This window comes from Camelus ferus, chromosome 26, assembly GCF_009834535.1.
Source record: "Camelus ferus isolate YT-003-E chromosome 26, BCGSAC_Cfer_1.0, whole genome shotgun sequence".
NCBI lineage: Eukaryota > Metazoa > Chordata > Mammalia > Artiodactyla > Camelidae > Camelus > Camelus ferus.
This window is the reverse complement of record NC_045721.1, coordinates 5,889,475-5,915,024: the sequence shown is the minus strand read 5'-3', so window position 1 is coordinate 5,915,024 and position 25,550 is coordinate 5,889,475. Positions and strand designations below refer to the sequence as shown.

At 41.2% G+C, this 25,550-nt stretch overlaps 1 long non-coding RNA gene across 1 annotated transcript in view; it reads left to right on the top strand.

The window, feature by feature from the left end:
* Positions 1 to 25,550, top strand: part of LOC116660000 — a 207,719-nt gene that overhangs the window by 23,756 nt on the left and 158,413 nt on the right. The window contains exon 2 of the long non-coding RNA XR_004315356.1: positions 14,468 to 14,591. This is a non-coding gene — a long non-coding RNA (uncharacterized LOC116660000). The remainder of the gene's footprint in view (positions 1 to 14,467; positions 14,592 to 25,550) is intronic.

Sequence of the window (25,550 nt, the reverse complement as noted above, 5' to 3'; positions counted from 1 at the left end):
TCTTAACCTCCTTTATCATAGATTAATTGACCATAAGTGCATGGATTTACTTCTGGGCTCTCTATCCTGTTCCATTGATCTTTGTGTCTGTTTTTGTGCCAGTATCATACTGTTTTGATTACTGTAGCTTTGTACTTTGCAGGTGACACACTATACATAGAAAATCCTAAAGATGCCACCAGAAAGCTGTTAGAACTCATCAATGAATTTGGTAAAGCTGTAGGATACAAAATTAATATACAGAAATCTGTCACATTTCTATACACTAAAACAAACTATCAGAAAGAGAAACTAAGGAAAAAATGCCATTTACCATTACGTCAAAAAGAATAAAATATCTAGGAATAAACCTACCCAAATAGGCAAAATACCTACACTCAGAAAACTATGACACTGGTGAAAGAAATGGAAGACGACACAAATAGATGGAAAGATAGACCATGCTCCTGGATTGCAGGAGTTAATATTGTTAAAATTACCACGCTGCTTAAGGCAATATACAGATTCAAGGCAATCCTTATCAAAATACTGATGGCATTTTTCACAGAACTAGAACAAATAATTTTAAAATTCTTATGAAAACATGGAAGACATCGAATAGCCCAAAAGAAGTCTTGAGAAAGAAGAACAGAGCTGGAGGCATCACGCTCCCTGACTTCAGACTATAGAATCTTAGTATCAGGCAAATAGTAGGTCAAAAAGTAATTCAGCTTTTTGGTTCCTTGATTGCCTTGATATTCTTGGGCTTTTGCATCGCCACGTGAATTTTAGAATTAGCTTTTCAAGTTCCACCAAAACCCTGCTTTTTAAAAAAGCAGAAATATGTTGATTTTAGAGATTAATATGGAAGAAAATTAATTTGTTCACAATAGCCAGTCATTTGTTCATTACTGTGATACATTCTTCCATTTCTTTAAGTCAGTTAAAATTTCTCTCAAAAATGTGGGAAATTTAGTTTGTAAGTCCTGCATATGTTTCAGGATATATTTTCTTAGGCATTTAATGTTTTTGATCCTATTGTATATGGTATATTTAACTTTTATTTTTTATTAGTATATAGAAATAAAATTAATTCTTAAATCTTGATCTAGTATCACATAATCTTGCAAAATTCACCTGTTCAGTTTTTGAAAAATTTTCTGTATAATGGCAAATTTTGTATATATAATCACATAATCTGCCAGTGATGATAACTTTATCTCTTTCTAATCTTTTTGTATTGAGGTTTTTTTTTTTTCCCCTACCTTATTTCACAGCTTAAGCCTTCAAGTACAATGTTAAACAAAGTGGTCTACATTGAACATCTGTTGTTTTTAATCTCAGGAGCAATATCTCCTTCACTATTGAGAATGATAATACCTGTAGTTGTGTTTTGTTTTTTGCTTTTTCAGATATTATGTAGTTCTTGTTTTTAATAAGTTGTTTTTTAATCATGGTAGACTTTGAATATTGTTTTTCTTTCTTCACTTATCTGGATGATCCTATGATTATCTCATTTTGTTCTGTTAATGCAGTGAATTAAATAGATTACTTTTTTGAGCTTTAAAACAATTGGGTACTCCTAGAATACACAAGTTGGTGTGATGTATTATCTTTAACAAATGCATTTATTTATCATTGGATTTGATTTGCTAATATTTGTTAAAGATATTTGCATCCATAATTATATGAGATATTGGTTTATAATTTTTCTTTCTTGTAATGCTGTTCAAAAATTTTTAGAATCGACATTATGTTAGCCTTGTAAATAAAAGCAGAGAATTCACTCTTTTTCTATTTTTCTGCAAGAGTTTGTACAGGTCTGGTATAATTTGTTCCTTAAATATTTAGAATTCACCCTGGAAGCCATCGTCACAACACCAGCATTTAGCAAGTATCTCATAGGGAAAGCTGGCCAGGCATTTTTGTTCCTTCAAATTTCCAGGTTTGGCCCACCACACAGTCTCTCCCAAATTTTATTGATATTTTTCATCCCCCGCAAAGAGGCTCTCAGTGAGTGCTACCTTCAGCCCGTGCCCAGAATGGGCAGAAGGTCCTAGATGGAGAAAGAGATGAGACATAATCAGGTCACCTTGGAAACAGTCCATTCCTTTGGAGTTTTAGACCATCTAATCCTCATCACTGTCACAGCTCTCTGATGCCCTAAAAATGTGGGGTTTGGCAATGCATCTGACGTTTTCTGGTCATCACTGCAGAAACATTGGCCTGCATGCAGAAGTGTAGGCTGCCTCACTTTTCCAAATAGATGGTAGTTTTTCATTTGTCTGAAGTCAAGATTCTGGAAAGCTCAAAAGAGTTTTTATGTCCTTTTCATGTTTATAAATCACCCATTCATTTTTTTGTCTGCTTTTATTCAAAGCAGTACCTGCTGACTTTAGGTGTGTGATTGTCCGTGTTGTCTTAATAATTCCCAAACTGGGCTGGAATAAGAATTGCATTTGTTCTTGTTCAAAACACAGGTTAAAGGGCCTCAGTCCTGGAAATTCTCTCCAACGATTGGGTTGGAGTCTAGGAATCTGTAAGTTGGATGTACTTCCCAGGCAATTCTGATGCAGCCCATTCCAAAGGCATCTGGAAACCACTGAACTGGACAGGAAGTGATTAAAAAGTAATGTTCTGAGTCACTATTTTTATGATGGAATGCAGGAAATTTCATGGATTGTAAATAGGGGGGAGATCAGTTTTCAGTTCCCACTCCTAGTAGGTATGGAAATACGGATCTCTCAAAGACGCTTAAAACCACTTCCCAACATCACAGTACATAAAAGAAAGCAGAGGTGATAGAAAGACCATAAAGGCCAGCACGGCAAATTTCGATTCTGCAGGTAGAGCACTGTCTCTCACCTGAGGCTGTAGTGAGTTTTCCTGGAGGCCGAAAAGCCATTTCTGGGATGATTTAGAAAAGACCAAGAACTCTGGGCGATTAGTTACCAAGGACCTTGAAATAAGAAGCCAACACTTCTGAGCAGACCAGACTATGTGAGACAAGAGCTATGTGCATCATACAGAAGTCCTATCCCACACTGGACCAAACCTGCTCTCATAGCCCCACTATTGGATATGATTGTAACCTGTACCTTAGTGAAAAGGATGCTCCCTCCCTAATGAAATCAAGAATTTGGCACTGAGAAATGGCCAAAGAGATAAGGGCATCCCGATCACATTCTCTCTAAATGAAGTCTGTCTGTGTGTTGCCACACTTTTAAGTGACACACTGGATATGCAGTCACTCATTTAAAGGGCTCAGGATGACAACAGAAGAGTGAGGGCCCCTTCTGTTTGTTGGAGGAAGTTGAGCCAAGGAAACTCCAGCAAGATGATCTTTAATGCATTGTAAAGGTTAAGCATGACTAACACAGATGGGTAAATAGTACAGGAGACAGCATTTAGGAGAAATGGTCCTGTATAATAATACGGTGTGCTCTGAAGAGGCTTAGAAGTCACTTGGACTGACATTTCAGTGTCAGTTATGGTGCAGAACGAGGAAGGGAGGTTGGTTAGTGTAAGAGATATCTGACTTCAAGTGATATCCTAAACACTGCTAGTAAGTTTAGACTTTATTCTGAAGATGAACTACAGTCATCAAAAGATTTTAAACCAAAAGTGGCATGAACAACTTTCTGTTTTTAGAAGATCATTCAAGCAGCATGCAATATGGTTTAGAAAGTGGACATCCTACGATCAGAATAACAAACACAATTCCTTTCTAAGACTGCAATTCTGAGCATGTAGAGGAGGAGTTGGGTTTGAGAGATATGGTGAAGATATAATTGATAAAACTTGGTCACTGATTTGCTGAGGAATAGTGCAAAAATGAAAAGTTGAGAATGGCCCTCAGTTTGGGCATCGTTAGCATTATGATGGTAATAACCAAGACAGAATCTACATGAGGATAGACAGATTTATAGGACAAAAAAAAAAAATGAACTTAGATCTAGACTTGATAGGTTTACGATGTCTGAAATGGAGACTTGATCACTGGAGATGGAGTGGCCGTCTTGGATGACAGGATGGTCCTGTGAGTGGTGGTGACGCAGGCGGAGCCAGAGCAGCTCTGCCACACTGTCCCTGGACGTCCCATGTTAAGACTGCATCTTGAGCAGCAAATAGATTTCTGTATCATTCATGCCTTTTTATTTTGTTTTATTGCTACTTGTTGTTGAACCTAGTCCTTACTGCTATGAGATCATTGATGAATTTTGCTGGAATGCATTTCGTGAAATAACAAGCGTTAGCTCTGTCACTCTGCCTTCTGCAGCGAATGGTATATGAGTAAGTAAGGTGGTAAGTGACATCTACCTTTCCAAGTCATTTGATGGTAAAAGCAAGGTATACCTTCTTTACATTGTGAAGTCACTTAAAATGATGCTTAAGTAGTATAATAACCAGGAAAATGATGATAAGGCAGTTTTGGGAAAGCAGGACAGAAAACTGCATATACTTCATAAATACGACAACGTGAAATTACCCTATTCATTGGGGGGGAAAGACCTAAAAGCGTACATACGTCAAACCATTAAAAATGCTGGGTTTTGAAGAAAGGGACTATATATGGTCTTTATTTATTTTCTTTATACTGTTTTCTCCCAGTTTTTCTTATATGAATTTTCTCCTATTTCTGTTATATGAATATTTTTTTCTCCTGACTTGGTGCTGAAATTCTATATTCCTATAGCTGGCAATTTAATTTTATTAAATAAAATTATTTTTTAATTTAAAATGGAATAGCCATGAAAGGCATTAGGAGAACACTGGTGAAGAAAATAATAAAGATTTTCTAATGAAGAAATAATAAATATTTCTAAGAAAGTAAGAAAGAAAGATTTTCTGGGGCGGAGGCTGACCGGTGAGGCATGAATGTTTAGTGCCACCATCTATATATTTCAAGTATCCATCTACAACCCTGGTGTAGGAACAGAGAAGGCAAGAGGGCTGGAATGCCCGGGCCTGTGGTTTTCCAGGAAGGGTGTGATGGAAGGGGACAGGGATGAGGAAGTTGTGCCTGAAATGATGGGCCTTTGGGATTTGATCAGGCAAGGGAGGAAGTGAAGCTGGTAGACTGATTGACTTCTTTGAGACTCTAGTCCCTCCGAGGCCAAGATCCGGTGCCATGTGGGTGAAGAAAGCAAGAGCTGAAGGAGTTGTAATGATTAGAGAGGAGGTATCCAAATTTAAGATTTTCGAGGTATACCAGTTCTGATGATTACACTTGGTGGCTGTGACCCTGGGCCAGGCTGCTGGAAGTGGAAAGCCGCATTAGGTCACTGGAGATCATCAGAATATTTCCATGGGGCTTACCATTTCTTTAAGTTGTAATTATAAAAAATTTTTTTCATTCAAATTTAATTCTTTACATTTACAATGATTTAGTTTCTTCACATTAAATTATTGATTGAAATGGAAAGAGAGCCTGCAATTATGAAAAATCTTTTTTAAAAAAAAGGCTGAGAAAATATTTCTAAAAGAAAACTCGAGGTGCATAGCAGAGAAGATGCAAACATTACATTTTAGAAATTTCATTTATACCCTCAGTTGGCCTTATTCACTCACTTCTGTCCTCTCACAGCAACTGCATTTCTCCCCTTATCATAAGTGAAATATATTCATTTGTCTACATGTGTTCTCTTAAACAGACTGTGAAATCCTTGACATCAAAGACGTTGCTTTTTTACTGTCTAAATATTGCACAGTGTTTGGCTCACTGTGTGTACTCAGTACGTTTTGTTATATGAATATTTCTTTCCCTGACGTGATGCTAAAATTCTGTATTCCTGTAGCTGGCAGTCTAAGAGTCAGTCATTCAAAACGAATGGTCTTACATTTCCTTTAAGGATATGTTCAGGCGTAAGTCGAATGGTGATGGAAAGGGCATACTGAGAACAGGTCCAGAACTAAATAGTTTTATATGCTCCTTCTCAGCTTAAAGATTCTATGAGTCTATAACATCTAGTTGTTTGTTTTCTTCATGTGTTAATCTCTTTTCACTGTACCTTATGGAGCTGGAAAACATATCAATTACCAGTGCTACATCTTATTATGCAATTAGAGAACCCCAGGGTTCAAAGGAAAATGAAATATCAATTCATCTAGGAGCCCATCTGTTTGAAAAGCTTCCAGTTACCCAAGAGAAAATCTAGACACCAGGTGAAGAAGGAAAACTGCTTGTCCATTCCTTCACTTCTTTCTCAACATTATTATCTATGGTTCTTACCAGTGACACTTTTTATCCCCTCCCCCATTTATAAGGCCTTGAAACATACAGAATAAACAAATGGAAATAAAAATGATAATATTGCTAATTGGAGACAGTAGTTTTAAACGTGCGGTCATAGTGGACATCTGTTACTCACCCCTGAACTGAACGTCTTCCCCCAGACTGAAAGGCTTCACCTGTTGTAGACAGAGTCTGAATTTGCAAACCCATCCCCTGGTGGGGAATGTACCAGGATGCGTTCTCCCTGCAGGAAGACTCAAGTTAAGCGTCAAGAGGCCAAGTTGAGCGCAGTCTAGGTCTTCTTCTAAACACACCTTTAACATAACCGACTCTGCCTCTTTGGGGGAGAAGGCGTGAGAAGGTTCTTGCTGTATTTGTCGTGGGGAGTAGAGCAGAGATCTGCTGCTGCAAGTACCGCTCTCTCCTTCACAACACCCAGCGCCCGCCGTCATCCTAAGTAGCCCAGGGACGTCCACAAGACCACCCTGTCTTTGCTAAACATCCCTGATGGTTTCCCCTTTTCTCCTCTCTTGTTCCCCATTTCCTTATGGCTCTGCAGAAATGGTTGATCTGTATTTTGGACCGTGTGTCCCACCCTTCATAAATAAGGTATTATATTGTCGCTCTGAAGATCTTCCTCCGAGACTTTATGAGAGACTGCTGGGTAAGACACTTGAGGGAAGCAATTCATAAGAAGCTCTCAGCTCCCACATCCAGGCAGCAGGCTTCACTGTGGCATCCAGCCTACCAGGCGAGTGGCTCTTTCGGCTCCTCATCTAGCCTCACTGCAGTGCATTTATTAGGAACACACTTTTCTTTCAAAGGGGCTTTTTCTCCCCAAACAAAAGGTATTTAGTTTGAGAATTCGGGTTCCGACAGCCCATTTATACAACTTCATCTCATTGGTGGCTGTCTGGTTCCTCATACTTGCTTTGTGTAGCTCGAAATCCCTAAACCAGAGGTCACAGACTCCGATATCTACACAGGCCAGGCACACAGTGTAGGTGAGCAAAGCAGAAAGGGGGAATTTATGAGAAAATAATGGGGAACATAGCAAACAGAAACTGCAAGCCCTGTATAAGCAAGACACTGCTACACCGTGTTACAGTTTGTCAGGATTTTACGTGGTGAACTAGCTGTCTTTCTATCTTGCAATTTTTTGGGGGGAGGGGGAATAGGTAATTAGGTTTTATTTGTTTTTTCAGTGGAGGTACTGGGGATTGAACCCAGGACCTCGCGCTTGCTAGGCACACCGTCTACCACTGAGCTCTACCCTCTCCCTTATCTCGCAGTTTTTCAAAGGAAGCTGAGAAACTCAGACTTTTATGGGACACCTCTGAATGTGAGATACTTAAAACTAGTTTAAAATAAAAAACAAGCTGTTGGCACTGGACTAATGCAAAACAAAGACAAGATAAGATAAAACTTGCAGCTAAAATACTCAGACTGTATATGGCCCATAAGCTACACCTTTACAGCTGTTGCTCTGTATTAAGTCATTTGGCTACTGACCCACCGGCTGGTCTTTGCAGCAGGAGGGCTCCAAGCGTGCCTGTCCCAGTGGGTCTCCTCTGCCTGACACCCATGTGGTACACTTTCCGTGGTACCCTGCCTTGTATTCTCAGAGCCAAACTCCCCCTTCTGGCTCATTCTCAGAGTTTTTCTTTTTTCAGAAACTTTTTCCAATTGCAGTTTGACTTTTAGAAAGAATATACCTTTTCATAACGTGAGCCAGGAAACGGCATTTTGAAATTGGTTTATGTTGAACCTGGCGCCGTCAGGGTAGAAAGGGTTCAGGTGAGTTTTGGGAGTTCAGTGATACATGAGCAACTCTTAATGAGCAGTCTGATAAACAGAGCTTCTAATCTTGCCTCTGTCATTTCTTAGCAGCGCGAAGCTATCCAGGTCTCCAGCTCTGTGGAGGTTTGCTCTTCTTATGTGCAAAGTGGAGACACTAATAAAGGACGGTTACAAGGGTTAAGTGAGACAGTGTGTAAGAAAGTACCAAGAAAACCGTTAAGTTTATTGAAACATTGGGGCTTATTCAGATTGATGCTTTTAATATTTAAATCTAAACTTGCCTTGAATTTCTTTCGTTTTATTGAAATTACTTAGTTTTCTTTTTTATCTTACTGAATGGAATTAACAAAAGGCTGTGTAAAAAGAGGGGGAATAACTAAATCTCAGAGCAGGGGCAGGTTTTAATGGAATATATTGATCTGATACAATACTTTTCTCAATATTTCTTTCTTGGAACAGATACTTATCGAGTACTTGCTATGGGCCAGACGTTGTCCTGGGCACTGAGTGTATAGGGAAGAACAGGGAAGGGCCTGCCGTTTCTAATTAGGTAGACAGATCATGAACACTTCCATAAATAAATATATGGTTTAATGCTGTGTAAGGGATTTAGGGTAAAATAAAGCAGGATATGGAAAGAGAAGGTGACAATAGGAAAAAGAGGAGCTCTTGGAAATAGCGTGGTCAGAGAAAGCCTCTGAGAGCAAGTGACATCAGAAGAGATGAGATGAATTGCAGGGTGAGCCATGCAGGTGTCTGGGGGGAAAGTATCCCAGGTGGAGGCAGCGACAAAGTCAGATCATCAAAGGCAGGAATAAGCTCGGTGTATTCAGTGAACAGAAGAAATGCCACTGTTACTAGAACAGAGTGAGAGAAAAAGGGAGGAGGTAGGGTGTAAGAGTTGGGAAGGGCTGGGTTGCAAAGTGCCCTGTGGACCACAGTGTGGATAATGGTCACACGTGTGGATGCTTTTCTTTTAGGAAAGTATACGTGTCACATGTACAGTTAACAAAGGATAGTCACTATCTCTTTAGTGGATAAAGAACTTCTATAATACAATACTAAAATGGGAAAAATACCATTTCACAGGAGGAAGTGTATTTATGGCCACTGCATAGAGGCCATATTTAGAGATATTCAACTTCATCGGTAATGAGGGAACTACAAAATAAGACCATAATTACATAACATGTTTTACTCATTTCATTGATTAAAATTTTAGATGTCTAAAGATACCAAATATTAAAGAGTATGCAGATCAATAAGATCTCTTATCAGTTGCTGGTAGGAGAATAAATTGGTAAAATGTATTTGGAAAATAAGGTATTGTCTTGGAAAGTTGAACAGTTGTATGTCTTAAAACCCAGCAATTCAGCTTTTTGGTGTCTACCAGAGAGAAATAATTGTCTAGGATCACCAGGAGACAGAAACAAAAAGTTCACATCATCGCAGTTCATAATAGTAAAAATCTGAAAGCAATCTTAAGTGAAGGAATAATTAAATCATTGCATATTCAAGCAATGAACTATTACAGAGCAGTGGACTGAATCAACCCCATGTATTCACTAAGACATGACTGAATCTTACTAATTTAATGGAAATGAAAAAAAGTCAAATCCCAGAAGACTATAAACAGCATAATATTCTTTTACAAAATTCAAAAACAAGTAAAACCAACTGAGATGTTATTTAGACATACATATATTTCTAAAACTGTTAAATATTAAAAGGAATAACTAGTACAAAGTTTGGGATTGTATATATTTTGAGGTGGAAAGGGAGATGGGAGAGCAGGATTGGGGGAGCATATAAGTAGATAAAAGTTATTGTCAGAGTTTTAATTATTGGGTTGCATGGTACATTCTTAAATGTTTATTTTATTATTAAAATTCATAAATGAACGAACTAATGTCATGTGTGAATCACTGACGATGATCATGAACTGAGGATTATAATTAATCCAGTTATGTACATGTGAGATTCTCCAAAATCGTATATAACAAGAACACTTATTTATAAGCTGAAATTAATTACTATGCACAACCTCTCAGTGGGTAGAGAGTAAGGAGTAAAGAGAAAAGACAAGTTCTTTAGTGACAGGTACCATGGAAATGTATTGATGTCTGGATAAATTTACACTTCTCCCCAAACAAACTGTGGGCTGTGTATTTCTGGGTCAATGCTAGGCTAAGATCAGCCAACATTATCTAGTTCCTATTCAGGGGCTCACAGAATTTAATGTTAACGTAGACCTTGATTTTATTCTACTCCAATGGTTAAAAAGATTCTCTGATTTTTTTAGAGCTGCTTGAATTATGTGACCTTTTCTTTTAACCTAGCTATTATTTTTTTTTATCTTAATGGAGTTTTGGTCTTATGGCGATATATGATTTATATTTCCCCTTAGGAATGTGATGGTACTGCCTTATGGCTTCCCTGGCTAATTTTATTAGTAAGGCTGTACTAAGCATATTTTCCTAGTTAAAGTGGAAGCCCCTGCCCCTTTTCTTCTCCAGCATTTGTCAAGACCCTAAAGCTCTTGTCAAAACCACACTGGTGGGTAGCGGGAGGGATCGGAGAGTAGGGCAGGGGAGTGAAAAGGCAGAGCATAGAGAGTCCAGGGGTGTCTGAAGCAGAGAGAGAGAGAGAAACAGTTGCCTGAAATCACTCAGTTGATTGATCAGTTGAAAGGGATATTCGTTCTGACTAGTGGGAGAGCTGGAACCGGAACCCCTTTCTCTTGGCTTTGCACTAGTGAACTTTCTAGTTCATCCTGCTGCTCCCCACCAGCCTCCTGTGTCCAGAGATGGAGCCATTTTTCCCCCTGTTTTATTTATGCCTAGAATTTTCTAACATTTACCCTCTTTATGCCTAAGATTCCACTCCATGGGAGAGGTGTTGGGTTATGTCTGAATCTCCTACGGCATCCCTTCACAGTACGGAAGAGAGATACTTCAGTTTTTGTTGCCAATGGGCACAAGAAGGATTATCACTGGGTACCATACACAGGGTTTCAGAGGGGCTCTGGGGCCACCCGAGTCACTGCCGGTGGTGGGAGGAGGGGGCTGTGGCAGGTGGGAGGTGGGGGTTGAACAGGTGGTGGACAGGAAACAGAGCTCTTCTGTGGAACTGCAGAGACAGAACATGAGATTTCTATGGTGCCACCCCCTCCCCTCATGAGTTTATTCATCCACCTTTCGCCCAAAGCTCATCTCACAAACCGATTACCTAGAATATTTAGTTTTATCACATAGTCACTTGAACTTGCTTTCTTTGAACCGTGTCTTCCTTTCAGTTGGTTTCTTTGCAGGCTGCCTTTTAATTAAACTCCTAATACATCTATTTAAGACCTCCCCAGACTGATTAATCAAGTGCACCAGGAAACTGAAATTCCATCATAAAACAGTTCCTAATGTGTGAGGGGGGATTATTAAATTGCTATTTTATTACCCAAATTGACGAAGATCAGTGATGGAGAGTGAGCGCGTGCTGGAGTTGCGTGGCAACACGCTCCTCTAATTAACGAAGTGACAGTTTTACGCTGTGAAGCAGCGAAAGGACTTGACAAGACTCATGGCTTTTCTCATTGACTCTAACAGCTGGAATGATTTTTCTTAACGTTCTCACGAAGTTTGACAGTAATACATTACCCTTGTCACACTTAAAGAAGGAGGGAGGGGCAATTAAATTTTCCCACTGTCGGCGCATCCCAATAGGAAGACAGGGCTGAACGCTCCCCTGGCCCCACCTGGTCTAATGGCCACGCCCACTGCGACCACCATTCACGCCACAATCAGGTATCTCCATTGACAGTCTTCTTGCTTTTGGGGGTCTCTTTTCTGAGTGAAAGGTGGCGAAATCAACAATTTTTTTCCCAGGGAGAAAAGGAAATAAAAACATAAAGCCCTGACACACAGTTTGTTAACGATTCTGAGTTCATAAACCAACGGGATCAAACACAGAAAACTGGGACTTTCTCTGAATTAATCAGACATGAATAACATTGGTGAATGATTTCAGTGACAATAAAGATGATGTCTTTATCGGGAGAAAAGGCAGGCAATTTAATCTGTCTTTTTTAGTTGTTTGCCTGGCTACTTCTCTTGTTTGGCCAAATATTTGGGCCTCTGTGTGTTTTGATTCTGCTCAGATAATAAGCAAAGAGGATCAGGTGGATTTGAGAACCGTGTCTCTCTTGAGTCTGGAGAGTCCTCCGGAGATCAGATGAAAAACAGCCAGCTCATTTTTGGGATTACAGAGTTCTAGAAAACCAGGTTACATGGTACTCCAAAGGCAGTCTTGCTTCTGATATATCAGCTCGCCTGTTCTTTTAAGACTTCCCCTCTGAACATCCTCTGTTAAGTTAAAAGGGAATATTGCTTGTCTTTCTCTTACGTGGGTTGATATGGGAAAGTCCAGCCTCAGGTTTAAGATCTAACCCCAAGGTTATGTGTATGAAGCTTAGGTCCTGAAGGTAAATGATTATAAATGTTAATTTTATCTCCCTGTGGGGCTCCTTGGCTGGGAAGGATTTCTGGGGCTGGCACACCTCAGTGGTAATTATTGAGACTTGAAGGTAGTTTTTGTTTCAAGGCGAAAGACATTTGGCAGCAGCTCCTGTAGGCTCTAAAAAGCCATGTCCTCCCCCCCCCCCCCGGGGATGCCAGAACCTCTAATTTCCATACTTAAAATGTTCATGCTTTTCTCTCACCCATAGCCTGTTTCCCACTGGCTTTGAGGAACAGGTATGGCTTTTTCTGAATCATTCACATCATGGGAAACCACAGAGCTTACAACCTCGCACAATTGCCCTCGGTGCCAGTGTATCCTTTAGGCCAGTCCCTGTCGGACAGCTTTCAAATCTGCACAGCCCGACACATGTTTCACTTGAAGGGAGAAACCAGAGTTACTCAAGCAAATGATACCCGAGCTTTTTGTACAATTTATTGAAAAGATTCATCTCTTTTTCTTCCCGAGGAGCAACAAAAGCAGCACTTTTAAGCATCAAGTATGTGCCAAATGTTATGCTAACCATACAGAGAGATCGTGAACTGGAAGACACAGCTCTTGACTTTTAAAGGTCTGAGATTTGTCTGGGTAATAATACAAGTTCAAAACCAGCAGTTTGATTCCAAGGAACCTACATGAGGTATCCAAATCGTGTGTGTGTATGTGTGTGTGTGCATGAGACAGAGTATATGATGTAGCAGGCACTGTGCCGTGTGAGGGAGATGTAATGCTGAGATGCTCGTTATGGCTCTTGCCTTGATGAGTTTGTAATCATGCACTCATCTGTAAGAACAGTTCACGGTGCTAAGTACAAAACTCTAGATGGTCTTTGGAGTAAAATCAACTATGTTCACATCTTAGTTTTTCAGTGTACTGTAGGTAAACCTAGACAAGTTACTAAACCTCTCTAAGCCTTGCCTTCCTCTTCTGGAAAATAGGGATAGTATTAAGAACCACATAAATTTTGCAGTGATGAACAGAAGGAATGTAAGTACAACTCCTACTGCAGGGTCTGCTATGTCATAGATGCTCAGTAAATAATGGTTATTTATGGATAGAACGGGATTTTTTTTAAAGGCAAGCGATTAGAGTAGGTGGTGGACCATTCAAGCTAGCTGACTGAGCCACGCTTGAAGGATGAGAGGGGGAGCAGCATGTGCAAAGGCCCAGAGGTCTGAGGAAGCAGGATGTTGCCCCAGGCCTGGAGCATAAGAGTGCTGGGGGTAGAGGGAATGTAGTCGTGAAGAATTAAGTTGAACAGGAAAGCTGAAACCTGACTACAAAAGGTGTAGGATGTCTTAGTAAGAAGTCTGGATTTTTATACAAAAGACGATGAGGAATTATTGAATAGTAATTGTAGGAACATTTCTCGAAGGGAAAGCGGCTTGAACTAAACATTGGTTGATGGGTGGGATTCATGTTGGCAGAGAGGGAGGCAGGGAGGGGAGAAACAGGTATACAGAGCTCAGGGGTACAGGTGAGCTCAAAACTTACAAGATGCCACCAGCCGATAGGGGCTTTCTCTTGGAGCAATCTTAGGAAGCCATTGTCTTAAATGACGATTCCAGAGGGATTTAGAGTTCAAGCGACTAAGACCGTGGCTGACACCAATCCCAGTATATTACCATCTTTTAATTATTCATAATCATATGGCTTTCTATATTTAGGTACTCATTTTTCTTTTTGGAAATAGCGATGATGCCTTTGATCATTATTGTCACATAAAGATGGTCCACTTTTACCTGAAGAATCTTGGATGCTTCCATAAGTTGCAACGAGCTTGTCTTTTTGACAACTCTGCCTCGCACTGGCTGTGGATGCAATGCCAATGTTAAACTCAAAATCAGTCATGTGGGTTGACAAGTCTAGCAGTCTTGCATGCTTGAGATCAACGTGGTGGTCCAGCGGTATGTCCCCTGACTGAACGTGTGGATGTTTCCACAGGGCATCACGCCATGAGGGGCAGACATCACCCGGGCCCCAGACGGACAAGCAACAGCAGCACCTGACTCGATTCTTCAAAACACCCCTCAGCTCTGCGATGGGACCCTTACGATTCAATCCAAAAGTAAGTCAGTTCTAAAAGAACTTTTAAACGATTATTATTACACTTTTTGGATTTGTTTCACACAACATTGTCTCTCATCTCTCTAAAGATCATCTATGCCTTAAAAAGAAAAAAAGATTCCTGTCTTCACTTGGTTCTTTTTCCTGTTTGACTTGGTCTGTATCTTTCGTGACAGTGGTGAGATATTGAACGTGAATTGATAGCACGGTGTCGGAAAGGATGACAGTACGTACGTCAAACTTCACATTATTCAACTTCCTTTATTCCGCCTGCTTTAAGCTCACTTCCCACCCCGGCTGGCTGAGGTGGCTGGGCCTCCCATTCCTGGGCTGGCCCCCTGTGCTCTCCGCATAGGTCTGCCTGCTGCTTGTCCCTTTATCTGTCTGCATTCACCAGGGTCCAGCTTTCTCTGCTGTGTGAAGGCATTTGCCGCTCGGCCACTGTTTTCCATCCTCCAGATCATCGCTGACCTCAAACCTTTTGTCTTTGTGGGTTTATAGCTTAGCGGGTTACGGGAGGGAGAAGACATACATGCACTTGTGCGATTTACCTTTTTAAATTAGAAGGGTGTCCTTGTTTTAAAGATTTATGAATATTCGGATTTAAAAATCGTAAACTAGTCCGTTGAGTATGCAGAAAGTTACTCTGAGACTGATGCTGAGTGTTTAAACTTTTAAAGCCTGTAGGTAGGGAAAATGTGATCCTTTGACAGGTACCAGGGATTTGTTCTCCGTGGTTTGAAAGGCCTAATGGGGCATTTATCTTTAGAATATTCTTTTTCTTTGTTCTGGAATAGAATCATTTTGGTTGGGTTTCTTGCTCATGCACAGTTCCATTTTGTTGTGTTTAGGGTTGTTCTAAGCGGTTTTGAAGCACCCAAGAAAGCAAGTGCTTTTATTCATCCATTCATTTATTCATTCACAACTCAACCATTCATTTACCTGTTCATTTACTTATGTGACAAATATTTATTGAGCCTTTTCTCATTGCCCTGCCTGAACTGCAGGGAACAAGGCAAATGTAATCGTTGTCCACCTGTTATTCTGTTTAATAATGGGAAAAGCTGTGTCAGGAGCTGGAGGATGGGGACAGCTGCCCAACAGTGCTTCTCCTCACCAGAGAGCCTCAGCCATACCTGGGCACTTGTTAGCCATGCCGGGACTCAGGCCCACCCCAGACACACTGCACGGGAAACTGTGTGTTTGAACCCAGCATCCTGGCTTAAACAGCCCTCCAGGCGATTCCACTGCACACTAACATGTGAGAACCACTGTTCTAAAAAACGAACAAACAACAGGCTTAATTTAAAAAGGTCAGTTTCTGTACGTGGACCGGAAAATAAGGCTGTGTAGTGTCCTGTGTCTGCAAAAAGGGGAGAGGAGATGGGGAGAAAGAGCTCTGAGATAGTGAGGCTTCCAGAAGTCCATTTAAAAGTAAATCTGTCCTGTATTCAGACTTGATTTAAAAAAAAAAAACAAGGACACACCACTATGTGTCTTATTGAAGATTTCTGGGATTGTTTTTTGGTTCATTTTGTGTGCGTTGGAACACATTTGCTGGTTAGATGTGTGGGTCCAATCCTTATTTTATGGTATTTGTTAAAACTCTAGGTAACCCTGATGTTGAGAGAACCAGCAGGTCTGCTGTGAAGGTCGTCCTCGTCCCTGTTACCCTCCCCAGTGCCATGGTCATGGCCAGTTCTGCTCTCAGTGTCACACTGACACTTTACTGACATTCATCTTGGGGCTTTTACTTTTCTTGGGATGTGAGTGTTAGTTACTAAGAGCTGAATTATCTTAGTGATAACCTAGTATTTTACTCTTTTCAATGATGGCTTAACATTTATGAATTGATTTCCCTCTGCCTCCATTTTTTTCTCTCCCTTTTGATCACATTGTATTTCCCAGAAGGCTTCTTCTACGTTCCTGTAAATAGATACCTGCTGGCCTTGCCCTCAGTTCACCATTCATGCCCAGATATGCCTGTATGTTTAGATTAAAGCTGTCACTCTGTCACGCAGATCGCTCCCTTGGGTTTGTTAATTACGTGCAGGGACAGCAGCTGCAGTCGATGCCGTATTCATTTCTCTTGTGCCCGGGAAGGAGCGATGGCATGAGGGAAAGTGCATGGAGTGTCAGAGCTGCATCTAACAGCCCCCAGTTCCTGAAAAGCCACATGGCCTAGGAAAAAAATGTCCATCCCTCATTGCTATATGTGCAGAATTTTGGTATCATCTTATCTCTAAGGATCGTCCCTTCCTAACACCCCATGATTCTATGGTACAGGGGTATAATCTGCACAAAGAACATTATCCTTGGGCTTTTAGCCATGGATATCATACTTACTTGGGAATCAGAAATATGAGTGCATTTGGAGTATTGGGGAGATGTTGGAAGGGGAAGATTTAACGCCCATTCTTTAAACCCTCTCCCCCCAAATCTCAGAAGCTTTTGTAGAAATTCATTTCCTAAAAACAATCAAACAAACAATAGAAGACGTTGAGTTCTTACCATTAAGTTCACTGTTATGCCAGTGGGTTTGGGTTGCTCCGCTGTGGCTTCTCTACGACAAATTCAGGTGCATCCTCACTCATGAAGATCTTCGTGGATCAGGACAGCTTGTCTGCTTCCTTCCTCCCATTCTTCAGATGTAAATCATTTCTCATCACTTCTGACTGTAAACATACTTTTGCAAGTATTCATTATGTGTGTCCTCCTCTTCTCTCACATGTTATACTGGGAGCCTTATCCTAGGAATTGAGCCGTGCTCATTTTTGGGGAACCCTGTGTTCAGCACAGAGCCTAACACGTACGGAATACTTACTGAGTACACGGAAGATTCCTCATTACAGAATTCAAGGGTAGACTTTTTTGTTTTCTTTCAGCACTTAAACATATTGCTGCATTGTCTTCTGGCTGGCATAGCTTCTTAAGAGGAATCTGGTTAAGTTCTCTTTTGTTCCTTTCCTTTCTTTTTGTTCTTTTTATTTCTGAAAGCTTTTACGATTCTCTATTCATTATAGGTGTTCAGCAATTTGATTGTGATGTGTATTGGTGCGGTCTTATTTGTTACTTCTGTTTTGGATTTTATTGAGATTTTTGGTTCATTGAGTTCTAAGTGTTCATCAGATTTGACAAACAATTTGACCATTATTTTCATCAATTTTTTTTCACTTCTTTTCTTTCCTCCTAACGTTCCTAATATATGTTTCTTAGACCACTTGATATTGTTCCACATGTCATTAATCTTCTACTCATTTTGTTCTTTCAGTCATTTTTCTTCTGTGTTTCATTTTGGATAGTTTCTACTGCTCTGTCTTCAAATTCACTGATCTTTCTTCTGTAGTGTACAAACTGCTGTTCATTCCATCCAATGTGTGTCTTTCATTTTAGATATTTTGTTTGTAATCTCTAGAGGTTTCATTTGGTTTACTTTTATATATTCCATTTCTTTCCACATCATACTTACATTTTCCTCTACTTTTTTGGTTTTCTGGAGCGTATGTATGATGGCTGTTTAGGCATCTTGGTCTGCTAATCTCATCGTGTGTGTCATTTGGTGGTCTGTTTGAATTGATTTCATGCTTCTTGGCATATCTGGTGATTTTTTTATTGGATGTCATATGCCATAAATTTTATGTTTTGGCAAGCCAAATTTTCTTTAAAACTGAGTTCTGACACTCAGTTAAGCTACTTAGGAGCATGTAGATCTTTTTAAAGATTGTTTTTAAGTTTTGTTAGTGTAGATCCAGAGCATCTTTTAGTCTTGGGTTAATTTATATCCCTTACTAAGGTGGTACCCTTCTGGGGACTGGACTGCATATGTATTAGTGTGTTTTTTTCCACTTCTGACTACAGCCCTCTTTGGGAATTCTTTTTTGGCATATTTTTTCAGTGGTTTCTTTCTCTAGCCTTGAGTAGTTTCCTGTCATGCATGTACAGATGAGCAATCATCCAAAGATGTGAAGGGACTTCTTTATAAGTATCTGGATTTCTCTTTCAATATGTTGTCACCTCTCTTGGTACCACACCTCACACATTCCAGCATCACGGGCCTCTATTTACTCTAATACCTATCTTCTCTACAGAGACTCCTGGAGACTTCTAGGCTGTGTGTAGATTTCTCTTCGCTGAGGCTTGGAAACTGTCACTGAGCATAAGCTGGGTCAATCATAGAACTCACTTCTTTTTGTTTCATTGTTTTCAGAGGTCAAATTCTGTCCTGCCTCTTCCCCAGCGCCTGAAAACTCAAAACATATTTCATGTGTATTTTTTTTCTAGTTTTCTAGTTGCTTAAGACCAAAGAATAAATATAGTCCTTGTTACCTTATTGTAGCCTGAAGAGAAATTCTTGAATAGAGTGTAGATCCAAAAGAATTTGTGATAGAATGGAAAAACAAAACAACCATATAAGCAATAACTGGTTCTTCACCATAGAGCAGCATTGTTCAATAGAACTTTCTGAGTTGATGGAAACGTTCTATATCTGTACTGTTCTCTACAATAGCCATCAGCAGACATGTGGCTCTTTCCAGACAAATTGAGTACTTGAAACGTATCTAGTATGTCTGAGGAACTGAATTTTTAATTGCATTTAATTTAGCCAATTTAAATAGTAACAGGTGGCTAGCAGCTACTCTATTGGACAATGTACATCTAGAGACTTTAGAAAAATGTTAGCAAGACTGGCACAGAGAGAATGTTAGCGAAGCAGAACAAGGCTAGGTTGAGGACCAGGGGTGGATGTTTCTCTTTTCAGGTAGAACAAAGCTGAGTCATGTGTGCTTAAGGCTTGTGCTGAAGAAGAGAACAGGAAAATCAGGGGAGACATGATGACATAATGTAGTGAGGGTTACATGAACTAACTTTTCAAAAACTACTTTGGACTCGTGTGCTAGTCATTGTTGCTAATATTATTTATTTCCCTAGGGATCGGAGGTTAAGGTGAGCAATTGCGTAACAGATATCATGAATGAGTAGGGACATCTGTCTTAATTCCAGCATTCTCTCCCATTTAGCGCTCTAGGGATTTCTAATCCCAAAGAGGCCAGTTTATGACGTCTGGGCTGTGCCCCAAGGTATTCATGGACAGAATAGTTAAATTGGTCAAGGATAGCACCTCTTCCAGGATGTTAAGGAATTCTAGCATTTTCCCCAATCTGGAGCATAGAAGACAAGGAGGAGCTGCCCTCGAACTTGCCTTTCACAGTTTTCTGTTGTCCAGAGTGATCATCCATAGTGGCATCAATTCTTGGAAGCCCTCTTCCTGAAGCTCAGATATTGAAAGATGAGCATGTCAGGGACCCTTTCTTGTGTGCAACTCTCATGATAACTGGTGACCTGGGGATGTGGGAAACGTACAAGGATCTTCCCAGGATGATGTACAAGTCTGTAGTAACTTCAGGCTAGGTCACAGTCAAGGGGTCTATTGCTCCCTTTGGATGCTGAGTTACATTTGAGTGTCTGTATGGAAGTTTTGTTTCTAGGTTATCATTCCAAGAAGTTTTGTTTCTAGGTTATCATTCCTCTTCATCATTGGCCTATTTTTATGGGCCAGACCATCAAAGAAAATAGGAGATAAATTGCCTCGTTTGCCGTCTGTACCTACAGTGCAGTATATATAATTCACTAAAAGGTACATAAACACACAGACGTCTATTAGTCACTGTCAGGATATCTAACAGCTTGGCTTGCTTGTACCTAATCCACCATTAGTTTTAATCAGAAATATGGTGTACTCATGTTTTTCTTTGAAAAATGCTTATCTTTAACATATAATAAGCCAGCCTGCAGACATTAGTTACTGGATCGTAAGAGCATATTAGAGGTTTTGCAGTAGTCCCTGGTAGGTCACATAGGTAACGGGGGTTAGGATGGAGCACTGCGGTAAACTCATTCACAGAAGGAACATGAGAAACATCACAAGGAGTTCTTGCAAGGAAACTGGCAAGTCACAGAGCCAGGATTTGAATCTGCATCTGTTTTGCCCCCTCGATGCTGGACTTTTCCACAGACTCCCTTAAGGCCGGGCCTGTGTAGCTCACATGCTGACAAGCCTCTCAGGGCAGAACACATCCAAGTCTTTGGGCAGTTTAATGGTAAATGAATTAATCCAAATAATTAAACGTCTCAAGCATATTAAACACAAAATAACTAGGACATGGTTAGATCTCCACATGAATTCCTCCTGATGAAGCTCTTTCTGCTGTGACAGAAATAAAATAAAGCCTCTCGGTAATTAGAAGCATACACAGCAATTAATTCTACATGTATATGGTCTTTCTTTTTTTTTCCAGAACTGTATTTTAATTTTTTAAAGCGCCATTTTAGTATCTGTGCTGTAACTGAAAATTATTTGGGGAAGGAGGCAGGAGGAAGAGGATTTCAGTGGCAGCACAAACAATTTTTAATGCAACAGCTGCCAAGCTTAAATCAGCCACGTGCCTGTTAGAGGGAAGATGGTCTGTGGCTCGTGCCTCCCGCTGCGAGGTCATTGGTTTGAGTCTAGTCAAAGCTGATCATGGCTGAAGGTCACCTTCACTTGATTGCTCCTTGGTGGCCTCCGTCAGTGAGATAGTGGACTTATCCAATTTCTTGCTGGACAACCACCCAGGACGAATTCTGAAGGCCCTCCTCCTCCCTTCTTCCACTACCCCCTCTCCCCTCCCCCTCCCCCTCTGCTATGCACTGAGAGGCATCCAGGAGAACACCAGTTTGGAAGCAGCAAGCACATTCGCTTCAGTTGCTGTTGATCATGATGGCTGGAGATGAGCACAGGAACAGATGTGAAGTTCACTGCTTCTACTCCACCCATCTTCAAAGTCCATCTTAGGTCCCAGCTCACCACGAAGCTGCCCAGGACCGGTAGCCCATGCGGCCCCATGAATTCCAGCTGTCTCTGCTGCCTGGGGACACTGTGATGGCTCATTATCATTCATGACTTCAGATTATTAACGTACTGTGATTTTGGATGCTCAGTTGGAAAACAGCAGGCAGGACATTAAAATCTATTGTAAGTTCATTGACTCAGGAACCTTGGCTTAATATAAGCCTTCAAATGGCCTCATTTGAACAACCATGGTTTCCACCAAGGAGTCCTTCCCCGAGGCCCTCCTTAATACAGCAAGTCTCGAAGTCACCTACAGCAGTCACACACCAGCTGCATCCTTACCCCTGCATGTAGGAAAGACTGCATCAGAGGTGGGTATGCATTCTCTCAGGCGGCCTCCTTAATGTCCTTACCCCACCTACACCTTAGAATTCCTACATTCCTTTAAGAAACAGGTAGAATACTAACTAATCAATTAGCTAGTTAACTTCATATGTAAATCTGTAATCTCCTGAATACTTTTCCATCATAGCTCTATCTTTTTCTTTATTGAAGTATAGTTGGTTGGTTTATAATGTTGTGTTAAATCTCTGGTGTACAGCATAGTGATTCAATTATACATATATATGACGTTTCATATTCTTTTTCATTATACACTATTACAAGGTATTAAATATAATTCCTTGTGCTATACAGTAGGACCTTGTTGTTTATCTGTTACGTATACTAGTTAGTATCTGCTAATCTTGAATTCCCAATAGATCCCTTCACCTACCTCCTTACCCCCAGTAACTGTAAGTTTGTTTTCTAGGTCTGTGAGTCTGTTTCTGTTTTGTAGATAAGTTCATCCCACATATAAGTGATATCATATGGTATTTTTCTTTCTCTTTCTGGCTTTCTTCAGTTAGAATGATGATCTCCATGTCCATCCATGTTGCTGCAAATAGCATAATTTTATTCTTTTTTATAGCTGCGTAGTATTCCACTAAATGAGTCTTTAGGGACACAATGTTGATTTCTTTTTCCCAGAGGTGACAATAGGGAAAGAAGATGCTATCACTGGTTCACCTTTCCCATCAACTCATCCTGTTACGTCTGTGTACGCTGGGTCAAAAAACAACCTTCTTTCTGGGAAAGTTATTCTCCCTGGCAGTGCACGTGTGAACAGAGAGGGAGAAGGTCAGCATTCTCTTGGTCACTGAGCTCCACCAAAACCACCTTAGAGGATATTGGGATAAAGTATCTCAGAATGGATTACCAAGGAGCACATGACTGTAAGCCTGAAATGTGAATTTAGCATGCCTGACGGCTGCCAGCTCCCTTGGCTTTATGCCTTTATGGGATAGAGAATTAGATGTTGTTGCCTTGTTCAGTGATGCCGCTGCTTAAGTACCAGTCCGGGTACAGCCCAGCTGAGATGCTCTCCGATTCCGAGCTCTCCAAGGCAGGAAGTGCAGAAGGCCTCTATTTCCAAAAGCCATTAAGGGAGAGTTGCAGGCACTCACTCAAGCTTTCACTTTAATAGCAAAAAGCCTCCATCTCGGGGGCTTAAGTCCATCTCCAAGGTGAACCCAGGAAGGTGGCAGAAGTGTAGCTATTATTATAGCAATTTGTTCCTTACAAACAGCAGCTCCTGGGGTGGAGAAATGCGAGTAGTTAACTTGATTTTTTTCCTCCCGGATTATGTTTTTTCCTGAGTCCCCATGGTGCCACCTCAGAGAGGGCAGAACAGCCTTTTTTCCTGTCCTCCTGTCCTCCTGAGGACAGCCCACCATCCACTGGTTCCTGCAGAAGCCCAGTCTCTTCCCAGTGGACAGTCAGACGTGTTGGGAGTAGAGAATGTCATCCTTTAATCAAAAGACACAGAGAAATGCAATTATCCTACAAGGAGAACAGGAGAAAAAGTCGGCACCCACCCCAGTCTTCCACAATTTCTGAATCGTGCTGGTGATGCTGTTGAAGGGAAGAGTTGGTTTGGTGGCTTTTGTGAATCTAGAATTTTTTTTTTTTTTTTTATCTTTTAGGGCTCTGAAAACAGGGCTATCTTTCTTTTGTTTACAGACTGAATGAAAGTCAGATATCCTCCCATATTGCCTGAGAGATGAAAAATACACTTTGTTTTTTGCTTTTAATATCCAAAAAAAGTCATATTTTCTCAGATTCTTATCTGGGGCTGGCATTTTTTTGTTTGTTTTTTTGTTTTTTTCCTTTTCATCTCCAACAGAGCAGAAGTGGTAAAGCACATAAGGAGGAAAATTTTACTCCCTTGTAATTAAATAATTCCAGAGAACTCTTCCATATTTCAGGGAAAGAATGTTAAATCTGAGCTTGGGGAGGGTGATGGCGGTGCTGGGTTTTATTTCCCTAGCCTGTAACAAGAAGTATGAAAAATATTGATCTGCTTCGGAGAGATGCCAGAGCAACTTAATTAAAGTTGTTTAAGTACTTCGGAATCTTTTGATAGAAAGAAGCACATAAAAGCGTAATGTGCTTTAATTTAACGTGAACTTTTCAGAAACCAGAAGGAAGCCTTTCCCCACCTCGTCCCATTTCAAAACAATGTGCTGGGGAAGTTATCTTTCAATATCCACGTATATTTGGTTGTGATAAATTTAGTCTTTGACCTTTAGCAGATGTGAAAGTGGAAACAGAGAGAAATTGGACCTGCTGGGACGGCTGCTGCCTATTCTGCAGAGGCTCTCGGCACACTGATTGGCTGGAAGACACTTGGGAGGGCTGGTAGATGACTCTTAATGAATCCACCCCGTGGGGGGAGGAGAGCCTGGGCTTCTAAGACCCTCCGCAAGATAGCTCACATGAAACAAAGACTAAAATAGTCAATAAACCTAACTTCATGGCAAAAGGCTGGCAGGAAGCTCTGTCGGACTCATGTTGGGGGTAGACAGTTTCCCCCTCTTGGTTCTCCGCAAGGTACAGAGTACACATCTCCCCCGAATAAAAGGCTCCGAAGGCAGATTCTTAGCTGATGCCTCCCAGAAGCAGGATGGCCTTCTGTCAACCGACTCAGTCTTGATCTCAGCTGACAAGACCTTGACTTCTCTCCTTCACCCTGTCAGCGACTTGACTGATCCACTTTTCCCTCTTCCAGGCTCCCGGAGTCCTCTCGCCGGCGTGTGTCTGCTTAATAAAGTCATTGTTGAAGTGCTGTCTCTTAACTCTCACCCATGGGAGACCTGGATGCATTTCCGTACTCATTACAGACTTCCTTTCTGGCTAGTCAGGCCCTGACTGCGACTTCTTGATGCGCTTGTAGGAGAAAGCTGTGCTCGGAGTTTTAGCAGGAACAGCCTCCTTCCCGTAAGACACCCTGCGTGATCACGGCCTGAGCTTGGTGCTGTCGGGGAGGATGGAATCGGGGCTTGGGTGGGGAAGAGGAGGCTTCAGCTGAGTCCCTGATGGCCTTGGGCTCACCTGGGAGGGTCTGTAAGAACAGAGCCACACGCTGGACTGAAGACAGACTAAGGGACGGGAATCCCACTGTGCTGGGGGGACCTTTCCTATCTTGGGCTCTCTCCTAATGAAGAGAAACTTCAGCTATAGGGTCAACCCCCTCATTTGTTTTTGAGGCAAATAACAAATGACATTTGCTGTCTGATGGGGTTTCATGGCCTTCTACACTGGCCCGGGCCACCTTCATTAACTAGTTGGTCATTGCAACTCTCGTCTGCTGGCTTCATCACTCTTACCACAATTCTGCCTTTATTCTCACTGTGGGATATGAACTGGGCTTGTTAGTATTTGAGTCGTGGCTTTTCCCACTGGAAGGGGTTTGTTTATCCCTCTGGCCTTGGCGCCCTGGGTGTCTCTCATGGGTAACTCCTGCCAGGTTTTACTCATAGAACCCCCAGCTGACCTCAGACCCTGAACTAACCTCCCAAATGGACAGTCCGTGGCACCGCACTGCTGGAAGTGGGCAGGTGAGATTTGGAGTCCGTGTTACTGTGACAGATCCTGGACACTTGAGTGCCATTCCATTCGTTTTCTCTTAATTTCCGCCGTGATGGTTCGGGTGGTGTGGTGACCAGCATTTCAGCTCCCCAAACTGCAGGCCACCAGACACCTGGAATTCTGCCAATCTGCTTCCTACAAGATTGGAGCCTCCTTCTCCTT